Source organism: Manis javanica, chromosome 14 (assembly GCF_040802235.1).
Source record: "Manis javanica isolate MJ-LG chromosome 14, MJ_LKY, whole genome shotgun sequence".
Taxonomy (NCBI): Eukaryota; Metazoa; Chordata; class Mammalia; order Pholidota; family Manidae; genus Manis; species Manis javanica.
The window spans coordinates 92,519,613-92,537,465 of record NC_133169.1 but is presented as its reverse complement, the minus strand read 5'-3'; the positions used below and the strand labels follow the sequence as shown (position 1 = coordinate 92,537,465).

General features: G+C 41.1%; 1 protein-coding gene across 2 annotated transcripts in view; it reads right to left on the bottom strand.

The window, feature by feature from the left end:
• STK32A (serine/threonine kinase 32A) overlaps positions 1-17,853 on the bottom strand; it is a 109,111-nt gene that overhangs the window by 79,008 nt on the left and 12,250 nt on the right. Inside the window, exon 2 of one of the 2 annotated variants that reach the window (XM_073221956.1) lies at positions 8,290-8,398. The exons of the other annotated variant lie outside the window; for it this stretch is intronic. The gene's annotated coding sequence lies outside the window, so the exon portion shown is untranslated. The remainder of the gene's footprint in view (positions 1-8,289; positions 8,399-17,853) is intronic. 2 annotated transcript variants of the gene reach the window in all.

Here is a 17,853-nt window from a genome sequence, read left to right as displayed (position 1 = left end):
ACATAGTCAAGCGAATGCCTTACCATCCAAAATTTCTTGAATTCTGAGTTTCTTTCATGCACTAGGTCATAAGCTCTATGAGGACAGAGGTATGTTATTTTGTTGATCCCAGTTTCTCTGGAAACTGAGGGAAAAATTCCTGACTTGAGGGAGGTGCAAGCAAAACTCTCTGCAGTTTCCAAAGAGCCTGACAGAGTGATTTACACATGGTAGGTTCTCAGCAAATAAATCAAAGTAAACTATAGGGGTACACAAGAACCCCGAACAATTGCTTCTTGTAAATATGAGCAGTGTGGTCATTTGGGTCTCCTAAGGAAGTAGTTTTCGAACTGGTTCAAGACCCATTACTGAGTAGGACATAAATTTAGTTGTAATGAGAAGCATTACAATTTAAATAGAATAGAATAGATTGGACAATATCAGAGATGTCTCAAATGTAGTATGAGTAGAATTGCCATTTTTATATGTGTGTAGATACATTTATGCTGGATCAAGACATAATTTTGTTAAGTTTTTTTTTTTACTATGGTTGTGGTCAAAATAACTTGAATACATCTATGAATTTTAAGTTTCAAACTGACATAACCAGAGCAATAATTTCTTCATGCTTACTCCATGAGGATGATCATATATTATGTACTGTGCAAATGTTGGGGGGAAAATGACAGGGACTTATTTGCAAGTCCAAGATTTTATCTTGAGCAAATGCAGTAACTCAGTGATTTCTCTACTAGCAGCCTGGCCTAGAATGCCGTGATGACATCTTTAATCTCCAGGCATTTACTGGGTACCTAGAAAGCATGAAGTTCTGTTTTGATAGTCATTCATCGTGAACCATGTCTCTTTATAAGCCATTTTTAGCTTTAATGAGAATGATGAAGGATCAGATTCCAGGTTGCTGGTAAAATTTTTCTGGCAGAACTTCCTTAATTAATGGCGAGTCAGGTCCCAGGAAAGTAACAAGCCTAAAGTTTCAGAGATAATACATCTTATTTATGCCTTTATTTTTAGTCAGTCCAAGAAAGAGCAGCCCCCGGTCCAGTTCTGTATGGCCTAAAGTCACGTCTATCTACAGTAATACCACCTGGGAAGAAAGCCAGGGACAGTGTAAAAGTGACTGGAAGAGCGGCTCTTTCTGCATCCTCACAGTCTCTTCTTGAATGTCCAGCAACAGCCTCATGAATTAGGAGTACGGCTGACTGAACAGGCAATGAGACCTTATAAAAGTGCAGACATACCGAGAGAAAGAGATACAGTCAGAATTATGGAATATTTTGCCAACAGAAATCCAACTGTATTACAGACAGACAGGATTTGACTAAGGGGATCATGGAAAAACATGCCCACTGTGTACTTAACCCTTCGATCCACATTAGTAGGATCAGCCAGCAGATGATGTGTGTTTCACAGGCCAAAATGGGCCTGCAGCCTGTTTTGAACCACCTTTGAGCTAACATTGGTTTTCACATTTTTAAAAGAGTGTTAAAAAGGAAAAAAAAAATGCAGTCATGACCATAGAAGAGCCTATAACATTTACTAGTTGGCCCTTTACAGAAAAGTTCGCCAGCCCCTGAGATGGAGAAAACTGTCTCTGGAGGCACTACCTGGGTTCAAACCCCAGCGCCTACTATTAACAGGTGCATCATCTTGGCAGTTTACTTCTCTGTTTCTTCATCCATAAAATTGGGATGAAAACAGTATATGCCTCACAGGGTTTATAGAAAGGTGACGTGAGTTAATATATCTAAAGTGCTTAGAATATGGAATGGTACTGCTCCAACTAGTACCACTGTTACCTCCTGGGGAACAGCGTGATTCAGGGCTCCCAGGAAACACCACCTGAAGCTGCTCTCACGGCACACGGACGGTCAGGCAGGAGGCGATTGGCAGCGCTCAGCATCACCTCTACGTACGCATCCCGGCTTCCACAGCCCATGCTGTGGTGCTCTTGCAGGGTTTTCTCTAATCTCTAAAGCAAGGTTACCCTTTGCTGTGTTCACTTCCTGTGTCCTTGTCGAATGTTCCAGAACTTTCCTTTCAGTTTGTCAAGAAGCTCTGGGGCCAAGAAGACATAAAGGCCCTCTGGAAGCCCTGGCAGGCCCTGGGTCTTTGGTCTTTGGGGGAGCTTGTAGGTGGTGGTTGAGTGTGGGGGGGTGGGGGGCGCAGAGACTGGTTCTTGTCTGCACGGACGGAGCCGCGCCAGGACTTGTGGCCTGTGCAAGAACAGGTAGAAAAGCTGCAACTGTTGATATTTTCCTTTTCTGCTTCAGAGTGTTGCTTTCACGCCCATCTGCTCGCCCCAGTCTTCGCAACCGTCACGTCAGCACAGTATCTTTAAGGTTGCGTGGAGGTGTATCAGGTTAATGGCGGAAGTTCAAAGTGTCCTAATGTTCTGATATCACATGAAATATTTTTAAAACTAAGTATCTTAAGAGGACTTATTTTCGAGATTTTCTTTTGGGCAAGAGTGCATTCTCCGCTGATCAGCCAGACACAGACATTCGGTATGCAGGAGGGATCTGTTTTTAGGATGGTGTGCATTTCATTTTTATCATGTCTTATTTTATTCTCACAACAACCTTATGGCCTCTACAGATAGGGGTGCTTTAGCTCAAGGATATTAAATAACTTGGCATGATTATAGCTAGCATAGTGACTAATTTATCTTGTGGTTAGGTTCTAAAGACAAAAAGTAAGGCAAATACTTGTTTAGTCAAAACTACACATGAAAATCCTCTAGGAAGGCACCCCTATGAAAATCAAAGCAGTCTTTCAAGAGTCCGACACAGTTTTGTCCTGTAGGAGCACCTGGTGAGGCTCATGAATTGCACTGAGGGGCTATTATATGGAAAAAAAATTTCTTTAAACGTTAAAATCACACTCCACTCATTGGCAGGCTCAGATTTATTGGAGACACGTGGCAAGTAAGACCAACCGAGGGGACAGTGGGTTGAATGTTGTCACAAAGCCACACCCACTGGAGTCAGCTCAGGAGCGTCCATGTGAATTCAATATACACCTTTCCGATTCTGATGCCAGGCTCTTAGCCACTCTGTTTATAGTCATTTTAATGTTAGTCTCATTGCACATCTACCCATCCCAGAGGAAGAATCTGGGCAAGCAAGGCGAGATTTCTTCCTCTCTCCTCTCATGAGCACATGAGCCAGGTCAGCTTTTCCCAGGTCTCTCCCTGAACATACACGTGCTGATGCTGTCGATCCCTTCGTCTGCCATGTCTTACCGTCTCCCACACTCCGCGTGCTGTGCAATAAGCAGTGTTGAGGTAAAGAAAAGGGGAAACGCTTTTAGAGTTTGTAATACCACCTTGACCCCTAGAATTTGGGAGAACAACATTCTATAAGGTAAAGAAGAAAGCCTGCTCCCTCCCCTCACTTTTGAGGTAAAAATATTTGGAAAACTTTTTTTTCCTTAAAACACATTCTAGTCTTAGTACCGAATATGAACATATGTGCAACTGAGACGCGCACTTCTCGATGTTCATGTAAATCTTCCTTTGATGAGGGAACAAGGATGCCAGCTGTGTGACATTAGATAAGTTAATCTTTCCAAATCACAATGTCCCTATGTATCAAATGGAGCTAATTAAACTTGACTCACAGGTGGCTTTGAAGACAAGATGCTATAAGCCAGAAGTAGAATGACTGGCCCGCTGAAAACTAAAAATTACAAATGCTAAAAAAGTACAATTATCCAAGGAAATCAAGCTGCCTTCCCATTCCAGATTTGTGGTTTCATTCCCAGACAGCAATCATGTCCATAAATTCTTGTGTATTCTTTAAGAGATTTTTTTTTTCTGCATATATACATTCCCTTTGGGCAGCAACAGACAACACGCTGGTTTACCTACAGGGATACGGATCATAAACCCTTTCCACGTAATTAGATTGTCTCTGCCCATTCACACCATCCCCAACAGATCTATATCTAATTATTTTGAACAGCTCCTTTGTATTTCATTGTCTAAATATACCATAAAACATTTAGCCTCTTGATGGACTTTTGAAGATGGCTTAATTATCTGTTATTAACCTACAACATGACCACAGACATCCTTAGCCAGCTTTGTGCACACGTTTGCAGGCTCTGACTTTATAAAAGTGGAACTGCTGGGACAAAGAACATGTGAGTTTTTCAATTTTTAATAGATATTGTAAACTAGGCCTCTAAAACTGTTACACCAAATCTCCTTCATGCCAATCAGGTGTAAAAATGACATTCATCTACCACCTTGCCAACACGATCCCATCAGTTGTCCTTGATGTGACAAGTGATACCATATCCATATGGTGGTTATGAGCGGGCTGTGTCTGTACTACTGATTAGCTATGAATTTGAAGTGAATTAAAGTTACTTAACTAATTAGTTAATTTAGTTAACCTGTCGAGTTCCAATTTCCTTCTCTCTAAATTTTGACCATTTAGATGATCTCCTCTAAAGTTATTATGAGGACCAGGCGAAATAAGCCATCTCAAAGGTGCTTACTGAGTATTTTTAGCAGAGAGTAAGAACTCAATCAGTGGGTCATTATCGTTGCTGGTTTTGTCACTGTTACCAGATGGGTCGCCTTGGCACTGGTCCAGAGCATTACTTTTCTTGCCAAAACCTGAGGCGGCATGATGGTGGGCGCTCACCCAGAACACTGTTAAGCACATGACCCTGTGAAGGCAGGTGCTGGAACCACTCTGTTTGTCACTGCATCCGCACCACCTAGAGCCACTCGGTGGTAGCAGGTGCATGACGAATACTTCCTAAGTGGACGAACCAGGCAATGAGGTATCATCACCAAAGTTTTACAGAATATGGATGGCTTAGGAGGACAAACTTTGAAGTTATTTCCCTTCACGCTGATTTCCTAGCACATTGTCACTTACAGTAGATAGCGCCTAAGAAATGTCTTAGCAGCCACCTACTGTCAAGGTCTTTATGAGCTGGGCAATGAAGGAAATCTCCATCTGAACGCTGACAAGAAGATTTCTCTGAGGACACTGGATTTACAGCTTAAAAACCTCAAGGATTGACTTACTCTCTCTTTGAGCTCAGAAGTGTCCAGACCTGCCATTCTCCACCCCACCAACTTGACAATCACCAATCATCCTGAGTGAGGGCGTGGACGTGATGACCCCCCAACAACTGGCGGGCACTTAAAAGCAGGAGGCAGAGAGTATTTGCTTGGCTGGTGCTGCATTATCTTTGAACAGAAGTAACTGTATCTCGTTATGGCCACAGAAAGGTACCCATGTTAAATTAGTCTTCCGTCTACCTCCTGAGAACAAAGCAGGAATCAGTCCCTCTTCGAAGTCCTGCTGTCACTTTGCCCATTTTTAAGAATGGGGATTTCATAATTTGCCAAGAAATGGAGTAAAAGGACAAAGATGGAAGCTCTGCTTAAAAACCTATGTCCTCTGGTGGATTTTACAGTTTTCCATTAATGAGATGAATCTTTAGTCATGGTGTTACATTCCCAAATAGGCAGTTGGAGGCAGTTACAAAGAAACTCTCACTTCCACCCTTCAAAGACAGTTGCAGGAAGGTGGGGAAAAAGCTAAGGTCACTGCTAGCAAGTCCAATCAACAAAGAGTCATTGAGCATCTGTGTGTTCAGGACTCTAGAGGCACAGATGGAGGCACGAAAGGAGCCCGGGACTTCAGTCACATCGCCAGGAAACGGAGTAAGACTCATTCAGCTGCGTTCATGAGAACCTAAAACCTGGACAGTCAGACACCCGGCCTCATTTAAGTTTATTTTGCTACAGTGTATGTATCTTTGGAATACAGTTTCTCATCGTTCTGGGGTTAGAGGAATACAAATATATGGATAAATAAATAGGCAAACACAGGAAAGCAATAGTGGTTTGGCAAAAAAAATGTTTGGCATAGAAAGATGCTCCATGGCCCTTCAGAGGGGGGAGAGAATATTATGGCACCACAATTTTGCTTTATGGGTTTTAACGACTATTGAATGCTTCAATGAAAGCTAAATGATTTGGGTCAGAAAGAACTTCATTGGAATTCTAGCTTTACAACTTACAAGGTAAATGAAATTAGGAAATTTACCTAACCTTTCTAAGCTTCAATTTCTTGTTTACAATAATGACAGAAACTGATATAATAGAAAATATAAAATAATAATATATTTATTATATATTTATAATAAAAATACAAAATGAATATTCCTTTGGCATAAAAAATACAGAAAATAGAAAACAATTATCTAAAAATAAGCATAATTAATATATTGACTAATTTTTGTTCTTAATATTTTTTTATGAGTTATACATCTCCATCTACATTTACGTAAAGTTTTAAGCGTCAAATAGTTCCAAAAGTTTGTTATGAAACAGATATTAGTCTCATGAGCTGCTTGTCTCACTCCATAATCTCTCCCAGCTAAGAAAGTAACACTTTTTACCTCTTTTAGCTAATAAGTGTAGTAGTTTCACCATATTTTCTAAACAGTATAATTTTCTTAATTTTAGTTTTAGGCCTTCCTTACTGAATTTTCAAGACGGCAGGTGAGGGGGTTCACTTGTCCGCTCTTCTGGTTTCATGCCAAGATGTGCCCGCCTTTCCAATACAGCTGTGCCTGATAGAATCATTTCAGTTATATCAATATTCAGGATTTGCATCACGGTATGGGAAAAGGATATGCACCTAAGTCAAGTCGTAAACTATGATATTTTTCCTTTCTTAAACAATTTTTTTCTTTTCTATGGAGTTAATAATTGTCTTGTTTATACATGTGCTTAGTTTCTGCATCTCTTTCCTAAGTCATTCTCAAATTTTTCTCTGGCCACCTACATTCCCTTTCACATGTTCAAGCGCATCACGTTGCCACCTTCCACAAAAAGGCGCTCCCAGAGCCTCTGACCGGCCAGGACTGTATCTTTCATGCTTCACAGCTGTCGCCCCGGGTCCCCTGCCCCTCATCCTGGGGATTCCTTATCTCCTGTTTAACGACGGCTTCCCCGCATGCTGCGTGCACTGTCTCCCTCTGTCATGTTTTACTGCCTTATTTTTGTGGAATACGTCCTACAACAGCTTTGTGAGGATTTTGTGGGAGACCAATTTTTGAAGCTTTGTATGTATGAAAAATATTTTTATTCTACTCATACTCAATTGAGAGTTTGCCTGAGTATTGAATTCTAGGTTGGAAGTCATTTGCCTTCAGAATTTTGAAGGCATTGCTCTACTTGATTTTTTGGGTCACTGTTGAGAAGTCTAAAGCTATTTTGATGCCACATCCTTTGATGTAACAGTTTTCTTCTCTGGAACCTTACGGGATTGTATATGTGTATTGAATGTTGTGAAATTTCATGACAATAGGGGCTTATTTTATTCATTGTGCTGGGCGTTGATGAGCCTGTTCAATCGGGAAACGTGTCCTTAAGTCCTGGCCTCTCCTTTTTCCCTTAAATTACGGTTTCTTCCCTTTCCCCTCTCCTTCCACACTCTCCATTCTCTAGAAACTAGAACTCCTAGGCTGGCCCTTCAATTTTCTATTATTTACCCCGCCATTTTCTGTCTCTTTTTGCTCATTATTCTGGGAACTTTTTTGAATTTACCTTCTAAACCTTCTTTGAATCTTTCCATTCATGCTGTGTTTTTTTCCTCTAAAGCTAATTTTTGCACTCTGAATGTTGCTTTCCCGGCATCCTATTAAAAAAAATTTTTTTTTTGGTTGCTGTACCTTACATCTCTCTGATAGTTTTCCTGAAGTTGTGTTTTTGTGCTCGTTGGTTTTAGACTCTGTCCACCCTGTCAGAGGTCTTTCCCACATGTCCGAAAATCCTTGGTTGTCTGCTCATGTTTGCTTGGAGACCTGAACCCTTCTGGGGGTTCTGAGCCGCTGGGCAGACCCTGTCGGCCGTAAGCTTCGCTCTCGAGAGCTAAGGCTAGGATGTTGGGTCAGAGAAAGTCCCATGTTCATAGCTTCAGATTTCCTTCTTAGGTTGGCCAAAGTCTCCAGAAAAAAACCTCTGCTATCCTCTTGATGGAGGGTAAGGTCCCAGCTGCCAGGGTCATCAAAACCAAGTGGGCAAGAGGGCCTGCACGCCCAGAGCACACTCACGGACCTGGCACCCCATGCCCTCACGTGCCAGCTCTTTCCAGTTAAGAGACCCTCCTTTCCAGAGGGTAAAGCACAGTATGAGGTGGGGTGACCAGTTTCTTTTCCTTTTTTTTTTTCTTTTGACAAAGTGATCGAAGGGATGTGACCAGTTTCCACCCAGATACCCAAACAGCCCTCCTTATTGCAGGTTTTCCTCCTCACCTCTCCCTCTAGAGGCGAACGAGGCTGCCGCTCCCTGGCGGAACCGAAGTCGAGGGATGTGTTTCCGTCACCATCTTTCTCTTGAGGTCTTGCTTCCGTTTTTTCTCATCTGTAAGGTAGATATAATGATACCTTCCTCGCAGGTACATGGTGGGAATTAAATGAGGTAATGTTTATGAGGAATATATTGGGAGTGCAGTACACACTCAATAAAAGATTTTTTTGGAAAAAAAAAACAGTGGATGTCAGAGATAACTGTCTCTTTACCATTTATTGGCTTTGTGACCTCAGCTAGCTTTGTTTTAAGACCAGTTTTTGACTTACATTCTCATCCAAATAAGGGGAGGATCACAGCTTTCTTATTTCTATCTCGGGATTGCTTAAGAATCAAGTTAGAGGAGGACGTGCAGATACTGTGCTCATGTACAGCGCCCTCCTTGGGCCTTGCAGCTTGGAGGCCTCCTTGGGAGGGTACCAGCTCCGCCCCTTCCTAGCTGTGGGAACGTGGGCAGGTTTCTAACCTTGCCGAGTTCAGTTCTCTGCTCTACAAATCACCGTGGCTGACACTGTCCTCATAATCTGCGATGAGGGTAATAAGAGATGACCTAAGGAAGCACCGCATCTGGAGGGGCACTCCTGTAAGGGTTGATTCTCTTCTCCCACCTGTCTCTCTGACTCAGCCCTAAGGTGTCTGAACTGGGTGTTCCCTATAAACCTTCTACCCCAAAGCATCATGGACGGCTGAATATGAGTACAAGCACATTCTGTTTTTTAATGAAACTATTTAATTTTTAATTGAAATGTAGTTGGTATACAATATTGTTTCAGGTGTACAACATAGTGATTCAACAGTTATATACACAATGAAATGCTCACCATGCTAAGTATAGTTACCATCTGTTACCATACAAAGTTATTGTAATAGTTTTGACTGTACATCCTTTATTGGATTTTTCAGCCCTATGATTTCTTTTATAACTAGAATTTTGTACCTCTTACCCGCCTTCACCTACTTCACCAATTCCCCCAGCACCCTCCCCTGTGGCAATCATCAGTTCTCTCCATTTATGAATCTGTTTCTGTGGTTTTTTGTTTGCTTGTTTGTTCATTTGTTTTATCTTTTAAATTCCACATGTAAGTGAAATTATATAGCATTTGTCTTTCTGACTTAGGAGTTCCTCTAGGTCCATCTATCACAAATGGCAAGATTTCATTCCTTTTTTTGGCTGAGTAATATTCCATTATATATATATTTACCGCATCATTATCCATTCATTTATCAATGGACACCTGGGTTGCTTCCATATTTTGGCTGTTGTAAGTAATGTGGCAGTAGACATACAGGTGCATGTATCTTTTTGAATTATTGTCTTTGTTTTCTTCAGGTAGCTACTCAGAAGTGGAATTACTAAGTCATATGATATTTCTATTTTTAATTTGAGGACTTCCATACTGTTTTCCATAGTGGCTGCACCACTTTACACTCCCACCAACAGAATATGAGGGTGCCCTTTTCTCCACATCCTCAGCAATACTAGTAATCTCTTATCTTTTTGGTAGGAGCCATTCTGACTGATGTGAGATGGTATCTCATTGTGGTTTTGATTTGCATTTCCCGAATGATTTGCAATGTTGAGCATCTTTTTCATGTGTCTGTTGGCCATCTGTATGCCCTCTTTGAAAAGTGGCAGAGGACCTTAAAATATATTTTTCTAATTAGATTGTATTTTTTGGGGGGGAGGTGTTGAGTTGTATGAGGTTTTTATTAAAATATGTATTTTGGATATTAAGCCCCACTGGATACATCATTTGCAAATATCTTCTACCAGTCAGCAGGTTTGCTTTTTTGTTTTGTAGATGGTTTCCCTATTATACAAAAGGTAGTCCCATTTTTTATTTTAGATTTTGTTTCCCTTGCCTGGAGTGCCATATCCAAAAAAATGCTGCTAAGGCCAATGTCTAAAGTTTACTACCATGTTTTCTTTTAGGAGTTTTATTGTTTCAGGTCTTGTATTTAAGTCTTTAATCCATTTTTAATTCATTTTTGTGTGTGATGTAAGAAAATGGTCTGGTTTCATTCTTTTGCATGTAGCTATCCAGTTTTTCCACCATTTATTGAAGAGACTGTCTTCCCCCATTGTATATTCATGCCTCCTGGGTCATAGATTAATTGACCACATATTGTTTCCTGGCTCTCCATTCTGTTCCATTGACCTGTGTTGTCTATGGTTATGCCAGTACCAGACTGTTTTGATTATTGTAGCTTTCTAGTATCATTTGAAAACAGGTAGCATGATATTTCTAACTTTGTTCTTATTTCTCAAGATTATACTGGCTATTCAGGGTCTTTGTGGTTCTATACAAGTTTTAAAGATTATTTGTTCTAGTTCTGTGAAAAATGCCATTGGCATTTTAATAGGGATTACACTGAATCTGTAGATTGCTTTGGGTAGTTTGGAAAAATTAATATTGTTAAAATGTTCAGTCTGTGAGCATGGTATATCTTTCCCTTTATTTCTGTCATCTTTTATTTCTTTCATCAATGTCTTAGAGTTTTCAGAGTGCAGGTCTTTCACCTTCTTGGTTAAATTTTTTCCTAGGTATTTTTTCTTTTTGATGCAATTGTAAATGGGATTGTTTTCTTAATTTCTCTTCCTACTGATTTTGTATTGGTGCATAGAAATGCAACAGATTGTTTGTATATTAATTTTATATCCTGCAACTTTATCACTGTGTCCTACAACATTTTTTTCTTATCAAATTGTTGTGGCTAGCACTTCCAATACTATGTTGAATAAAAGTGGTAAGAGTGGGCATACTTGTCTTGTTCCTGGTTTTAGAGGAAAAGCTTTCAACTTCTCACCATTGAGTATGATGATAGCTGTGGGTCTGTCATATATTGCCTTTATTATGTTGAGGTATGTTCCCTCTAAACCCACTTTGTCAAGAGTTTTTATCATGAATGGATGTTGAATTTTGTCAGATGCTTCTTCTCCATCTATTGAGATGATATGATTTTTATCCTTCATTTTGTTAATCTGGTGTATCAAGTTGGTTGATATGTGGATATTGAACCATCCTTATATCCCTGGAATAAATCCCAACTGAATGTGTTGAATGATCCTTTTAATGTAACATTGAATTCAGTTTCCTAAGATTTTGTTGAGGGTTTTTGTATCCATGTTCATTAGGGATTTTGGTCTACAATTTAAATTTTTCATAATGTGTTTATTTGGTTTTTATGTCAGGGTAATGCTGGCCTTGTAGAATGATTTTGGAAGCAATATCATTTTTTCTTGTTTCTATTTTTTTTGAATAGCTTAAGATAGGTGTTATGTCATCTTTAAATATTGTTTGTTGGGAGTTCTTTGATTACTGATTCCACTTTGTTACTAATAATCAGACTGTTCAGATTGTCTATTTCTTCCTGGATCAGCCTAGAAGATTGTATGTTTCTAGAAATATATCCATTTCTTCTAAGTCACCCAATTTGTTGGCAAATAATTTTTTGTAGTAGTCTCTTATGAACCTTTGCATTTCCGTGGTGCCAGTTGTACCTTCTCTTTCATTTCTGATTTTATTTAATTTTTCTTTACTCTTGATGAGGCTAGCTAAAGGTTTATCAACTTTTGTTTATCCTTTCAAAGAAATAGCTCCTATTTTCATCAACTTTTCTATCATTTTTTAGTCTCTAATTTATTTCTGCTCTGATCTTTATTATTTCCTTCTTTTTAGTAACTGTGGGCCTTGTTCTTCCTTTTCTAGTTCCATTAGATGGAGATTTTTCTTGCTTCTTGAGGTGTTGAGGCCTGTATCACTACAAACTTCCCTTTTATAATTGCTTTTGCTGCGTCCCAAAGATTTTAAACCATTGTGTTTCTGTTTTCATTAGTCTCTGGGTATTTGATTTCCTCTTTGATTTCTTCATTGATCATTGGTTGTTTAATAGCATGCTGCTTAGCCTCCTCATTTGTTTTTTCCAGTTTTTTTTTCATGTAATTGGTTTCAAGTTTCATGCTGTTGTGATCATAAAAGATGCTCTACAATTTCAGTCTTCTTAAATTTATGGAGACTTGTTTGTGGCCTAATGTGTAAGCTATCCTGAAGAATGTCCCATGTGTACTCAAAAAGAGTGTGTATCCTGCTGATTTGGGATAGAATGTTCAGGATATAACTGTTAAGTCCATCTGGCTTAATGTGCTGTTCAAAGCCACTGTTTCCTTATTGATTTCCTATCTGGATGATCCATCTATTGATGCAAATGGGGTATTATATTCCCCTGTTATTGTATTACTGTCAACTTCTCCCTTTATGTCTGTTAATATTTGCTTTATATAATTAGGTGTATAGATATTTAAAACTGTTATATCCTCTTGTTGGGTTAACCCATTATCCTTATATAACGCCTTTCTTTGTCTCTGTTAGCCTTTGATTTAAAGGCTTTTTCGTCTGATAGAAGTGTGATGTAAGTATTGCTACTCCAGCCTATTTTTTTTTTTGGCATGGAATATCTGTTTCTATCCCTTCATTTTCAGTCTGTATGTGTCTCTAGGTCTGAAGTGAGTCTTTTCTAGGCTGCATATAGATGGATTTCGTACTTTTCTTAAATCCATTCATTCATCCTATGTATTTTGATTGGAAAATTTAGTCTATTTACATTTAAAGTAATGACTGATAAGTATGTACTTATTGCCATTTTGTTAGTTGTTTTCTGGTGGGTTTTGTGACCCTCCTCTGTTCCTTTCTTTTTCTCGTGCTCTTTCCCTGTGATTTGACTTCCTTTGATATTATGCTTGGATTCCTTTCTCTTTCTTTTTTGTGTATCTCTTACAGGGTTTTGGTTTGTGTTACTGTAAGGTTCATATATAGCAGCCTATGAATACAGCAGTGTACATTAAGTCGATGGTCACTTAAATCTGAACACCTTCTAAAAGCATTACCTTTTTTACTCACCCCACCCTTGTGTTTTATGTATGACATCATATTTTACATCTTTTTATTTGTGAATCTTCTAACTAGTTTTTTAGATAAAGTTGAGTTCACTACTTTTGTCTTTTAACCTTCATATTAGCTTTATAAGTGATCTACTACCTTCATTATTTGTTTGCTCTTACCAGTGAAATAGTTCCCTTTCATAATTTTCTTCTAGTTTTGTCCCTTTCTGCATAAAAATGTCCCTTTCATATTTCTTGTAAGGCCAGTTTAGTGGTGATAAATTCCTGTAACTTCTATCTATCTAGGAAATTCTTTAGTTTTTCCTTCAGTTCTGAGTGGTGACTCCACTAGGAGGCCTAGGGCCGAGCGAGCAGTGCTGGCAAGGTGGACAAGACTATGTCAGAGCTGGTGCCTCCACGAGGCAGGAGAAATGCACCTGCCAGCACCCCCATTCTCCTAGAAAGTCCCCACAAATCCCTCTTCCTCCCACATATGCCTTAAAATTGGTCAACAAGTCTCCTTCGCATGTAACCCAGGCACTTTCCAGAATGCTGCCTCTGTGCTGGGTGCTGGACCCGATGTCACAGCATGCTCTTCCTTTAGGAGTGGACACTCTGGGTCTCCCGGAGTTAAGCCCTGCTGATTTTCAAAGCCAGATGTTACGGGACTCATCTTCCCAGTGCAGGTCCCCAGGGCTGGTGGTCCCTGATGTGGGGATCACTCCCCTGCTCCCCAGGAAGGATCTCCATGCCTGTGATATGCCCCCCACTTGTGAGTTGCTACAGTAGGTGTTTGGTTCTTGACCGTGGCTGTGCCCCTCTCACCCTTTCTGGTGTAGCTTTTTCTTTATGTCTTCAGTGGTGGAACATCTGTCCTGCTAGTCTTCAGATTGTTTTTGCAATGAGTTGCATTACCTGTAATTGCTGCTTCAGTGTGTCTGTGAGGGGAAGGGAGCTCATGATCCTCCTGTTTCACCAGCTTCTCCTATTCTCTCCCCACATTCTTAAATTTAAGGGGATGGGGATGGCATGACTCCTTCGGTGCATACATGGATCATTTTTCAAAGGAGAAAAAAGAATGCAAATACACAAACTAATACTGGTATAAATTGCAGGTTCCTCAGAATCCTATTTGCAGATCTTAGGTTAACAATTAGGTATGTCCTAAATGAAAGATGCTGCCTCTAGACTAGAATCCTAACATAAAGCCCTAAGCGTAAGCCCCCTTCACAGACCTACTGATAATCTGCTGGTACTTTCAAACCCTTCGTATATGAAGCACTGTGCTACTAACTTTACTTGCATTTTTTCATATAATCCTTATTAGCCCCAAACAAAAGTAAAACATGGAGACTAATAGAGAGTAGGTAACTTGCTCAAGGCCATCAAGCTAGTAAGAGCTGGAGTTGGCAATGAAATCAAGAGTATCGGTTATGAGCTGAGCATCTCCCAAGAGGATGTTGAAGTCATGGACTTAGTACATCAACAAAGTGACCTTATTTGGGAATGGCATTGTTGCAGATGTAACTGGTTAAGACGAGATCGTACTGGAATAGGGTGGACCCCCAATCCAATAGGACTGGTGTCCTTGTAAGAAGAGAGAAATTTACACACGGAGGAAGAAGAGCTATGAAGACAGAGGCAGGTTGGGATGATGGTGCCGTAAGCCAAAGAATGCCCTGGGCTCCCAGAGCACGAGCCGGCTGAGCAGTGACTTCCCCCGGAGGATTCAGTAGGACAGGGCCCTGCCAACACCCTGATTTCAGACTTCTAGATTCCAGAACGGTGAGAACTTCTATTGTTTCAAGCCATCCAGTGTGTGGTACTTGTTAAAATAGTTCTAGGAAACCAATAATAAGAAACCAGTTTGGAGTGTCTGACTCCCAAACCTGAGTTCATTACCGCTAGACAGTAGCACCTGCTTCCCATGTCCATCTCAGAAGCAAGACTGGCTTGAGGGGCATTTGAAAAAATGTGATGACATGTTATAAAATAGGAGGCAGATTGGTTAATTCTAACGCCAATTACTCCAAGAACTTGATGAGTAGATGGAAGGGTGTCCCCACCGTTCAGGACATATATTTGAGAAGATTGCCAAGCAGAGCAAGCAAGGGAGCAGTTTTTAAAAATCTCTGAAGAGACAGTTCCTTAAGTCCTGATATCTACCTGGTGCCAAGTTTAGCACTTGGAGGAGGGAGATGAAGAAATGCTTCTGCCGTGCATTAGTTCTACTCTTAACAGAACTTGCTGATTGGAATTGTCTATTGTCAGCATGTTTCTTGACAGAACTTGCTGATTGGAATTGTCTATTGTCAGCATGTTTTGAACAAAAATGAAATTTTTCATTCTGGTCTTCTAAGCACTGACTCCTTGAATATGGGTAAGCAAAAGCTCTGGCACGTCCAGCAGTGATGTATGGGCTGAGGAGGGGGGCACAGGCCTAATTCCAGGCACGAGATGACTACAGGGTTCCTTCTTGAAAGGCATCCTGAAGGAAATAGCAACACCGTTCTCCACCATCATGTAAGGGTGATTCAGTCCCACGTGGTGAAGGCCTGAACCCCAAGAGTCATCTCTGAGCGAATCTACTCCTAGTAAACATCCAGGGATGCAAATAGATTGTTGTACATCGATGTTCATGTAGCATTATCCACAAGAACCCAAAGGTGGAAACAACCCAGTGTCCTTCAACAGATAATGGATAAATAAAATGTAGTATATATGCACCATAGAATATTACACAGCCATAAAAAGGAATGAAGTTCTGACACGTGCCACGATGCAGATGAGCTCCTGAAGACCTTATGCGGAGAGAAATGAGCTAGACCCACAATAACAAATACTATATGATTCCACTTACACAAGGCACTTTGAAGAGTCAACATCATTAAAAACAGAAAATAGAACAGAGTTGCCAGGGGCTGGAGGGGAGGGGGATTGGAAACATGGAATTTCTGTTTGAGATGATTAAAAAGTTGGTCTCCCCTAACAAGAATGTTACTGGACAGTGAGTGCACCTTCACATCACTTGCTTCTAATCAAACTCCATGCCATTCTCAGTATCTGGAGAGAAGGTGGGTGGGGAGATGCCAAGAACAGTCTCTAGCTGGCACCTGAGCTACAAACCGCCAGCCTAGGGCAGTGACAGCATCATGCCCCATCTGCATGTGTCACGGTTCTCACTCCCAACCACCCCTGCATCAGCACTTAGTCGGCCTCCACCGCGCCCTAGACCCGGAGGGGTTGGGGCAGCGCCGGGAGCCATCAGCCCAGACCCTTCCTAGGGAGGGGGGCCTCCAGGAGTCAGGGCTCCAGGCCCCCGGGGCGTGATCCGTGGTCCCGTCCAAATTCAAAGATAAAATCAGTTAGTTAGAATTTAGAGATGGTGACTGCCAGCCCAGAGCAATGGCGGCCAGCACGATGCCCCCTCATCCTGGCTGTGTCAGAAGGGCGGCATGGATGGAGCCACCCTCGTTCCTGGGCACGTGATTTAATCATGTTTCCCTTTATATTAGTTCATTCCTATCCGCTTAGACTTGTATTCTAAGTCTAGTATTTCCTTTTTTTTTAAAAAAAATCCTCCTTTAATATCATACCCAGCTCCAGCCGTTGGCACACCCCTCTGTTCCCCTTTAGGCCTAGACAAGCAGGCCGTACTTGCTGTGTCTGTGCTCGCGCACCCCCGACTCCCCAGCATCCGGCTCGGGCCGCCACATCTCCAGAGAACTGCTTCTGTCAGTGTCACCAGTGCCCCCCTAGCTGCCTGATCCCATCGCTGTTTCTCCCGTTCCTCAGCCACAGAGGAGCATTCTACATGCGTGACTACTCTGTCTTCTAAAGATATTCTTCCTTCTTAAATTTCAAGACAAATGGCTTTCATTCCTCACTGGCCGCTCCTTCCCCCTCCCCTTGGCTGGATGGCTTTCCCCTGCCTGGTGTCTAAGTACCAAGCTTTCTGTCCCCTTCTTGCTTCACACACCCTCCCAAGGCAGCCTCGTCCATGCCTGGAGGACCACAGACACATCTTTATTTCTCTGGTCCAGACTTTTCCACTCCTGTCCGGCCTCTCAACCCGGCCTCCTACTTGACAGCACCACTTAGACGGGTCACAGTCACTTCGTGCATCCAGACAGGAACTCCCGGCAGCGCCCGAACATGTCCCCAGCCCCTCAGCACCCTCTCTTCCCCCTCTCAGCCAAACGCCACAGCCACCTCTCTGTCTACTCCAGCAGAAACCTAGAATTCATTCTTGATTTCATTCTTTCCCTCTTACTTGACACACAGATCATCAGTAGCTCACAATTATTTCATCTTGAAAAAATATATATTAACTCAGCTTTTCCATTTCCACTGCCACCGTATTTAGCCGAGGCACCACCATCTTTCACTTCAATGAATACGACTGTCCTGGTTCAAATAGGTCACTTCTGTTTTTGTTTCTGTTTTTTTCCATCTCAGCTACTTACGTTATCTGCACACAATTATACATTTGGATTTTATAAATCAGGAAAAACCTATACTCTAAAAAAAGAAACAAACAAACAAAAAAACCAGGAGAGAAAAGAAAAATCAACATTGGGTCATTTTTTGTTTTTTATTAGCTAAGTCAGAGCATTAAAAACTAGGGTGA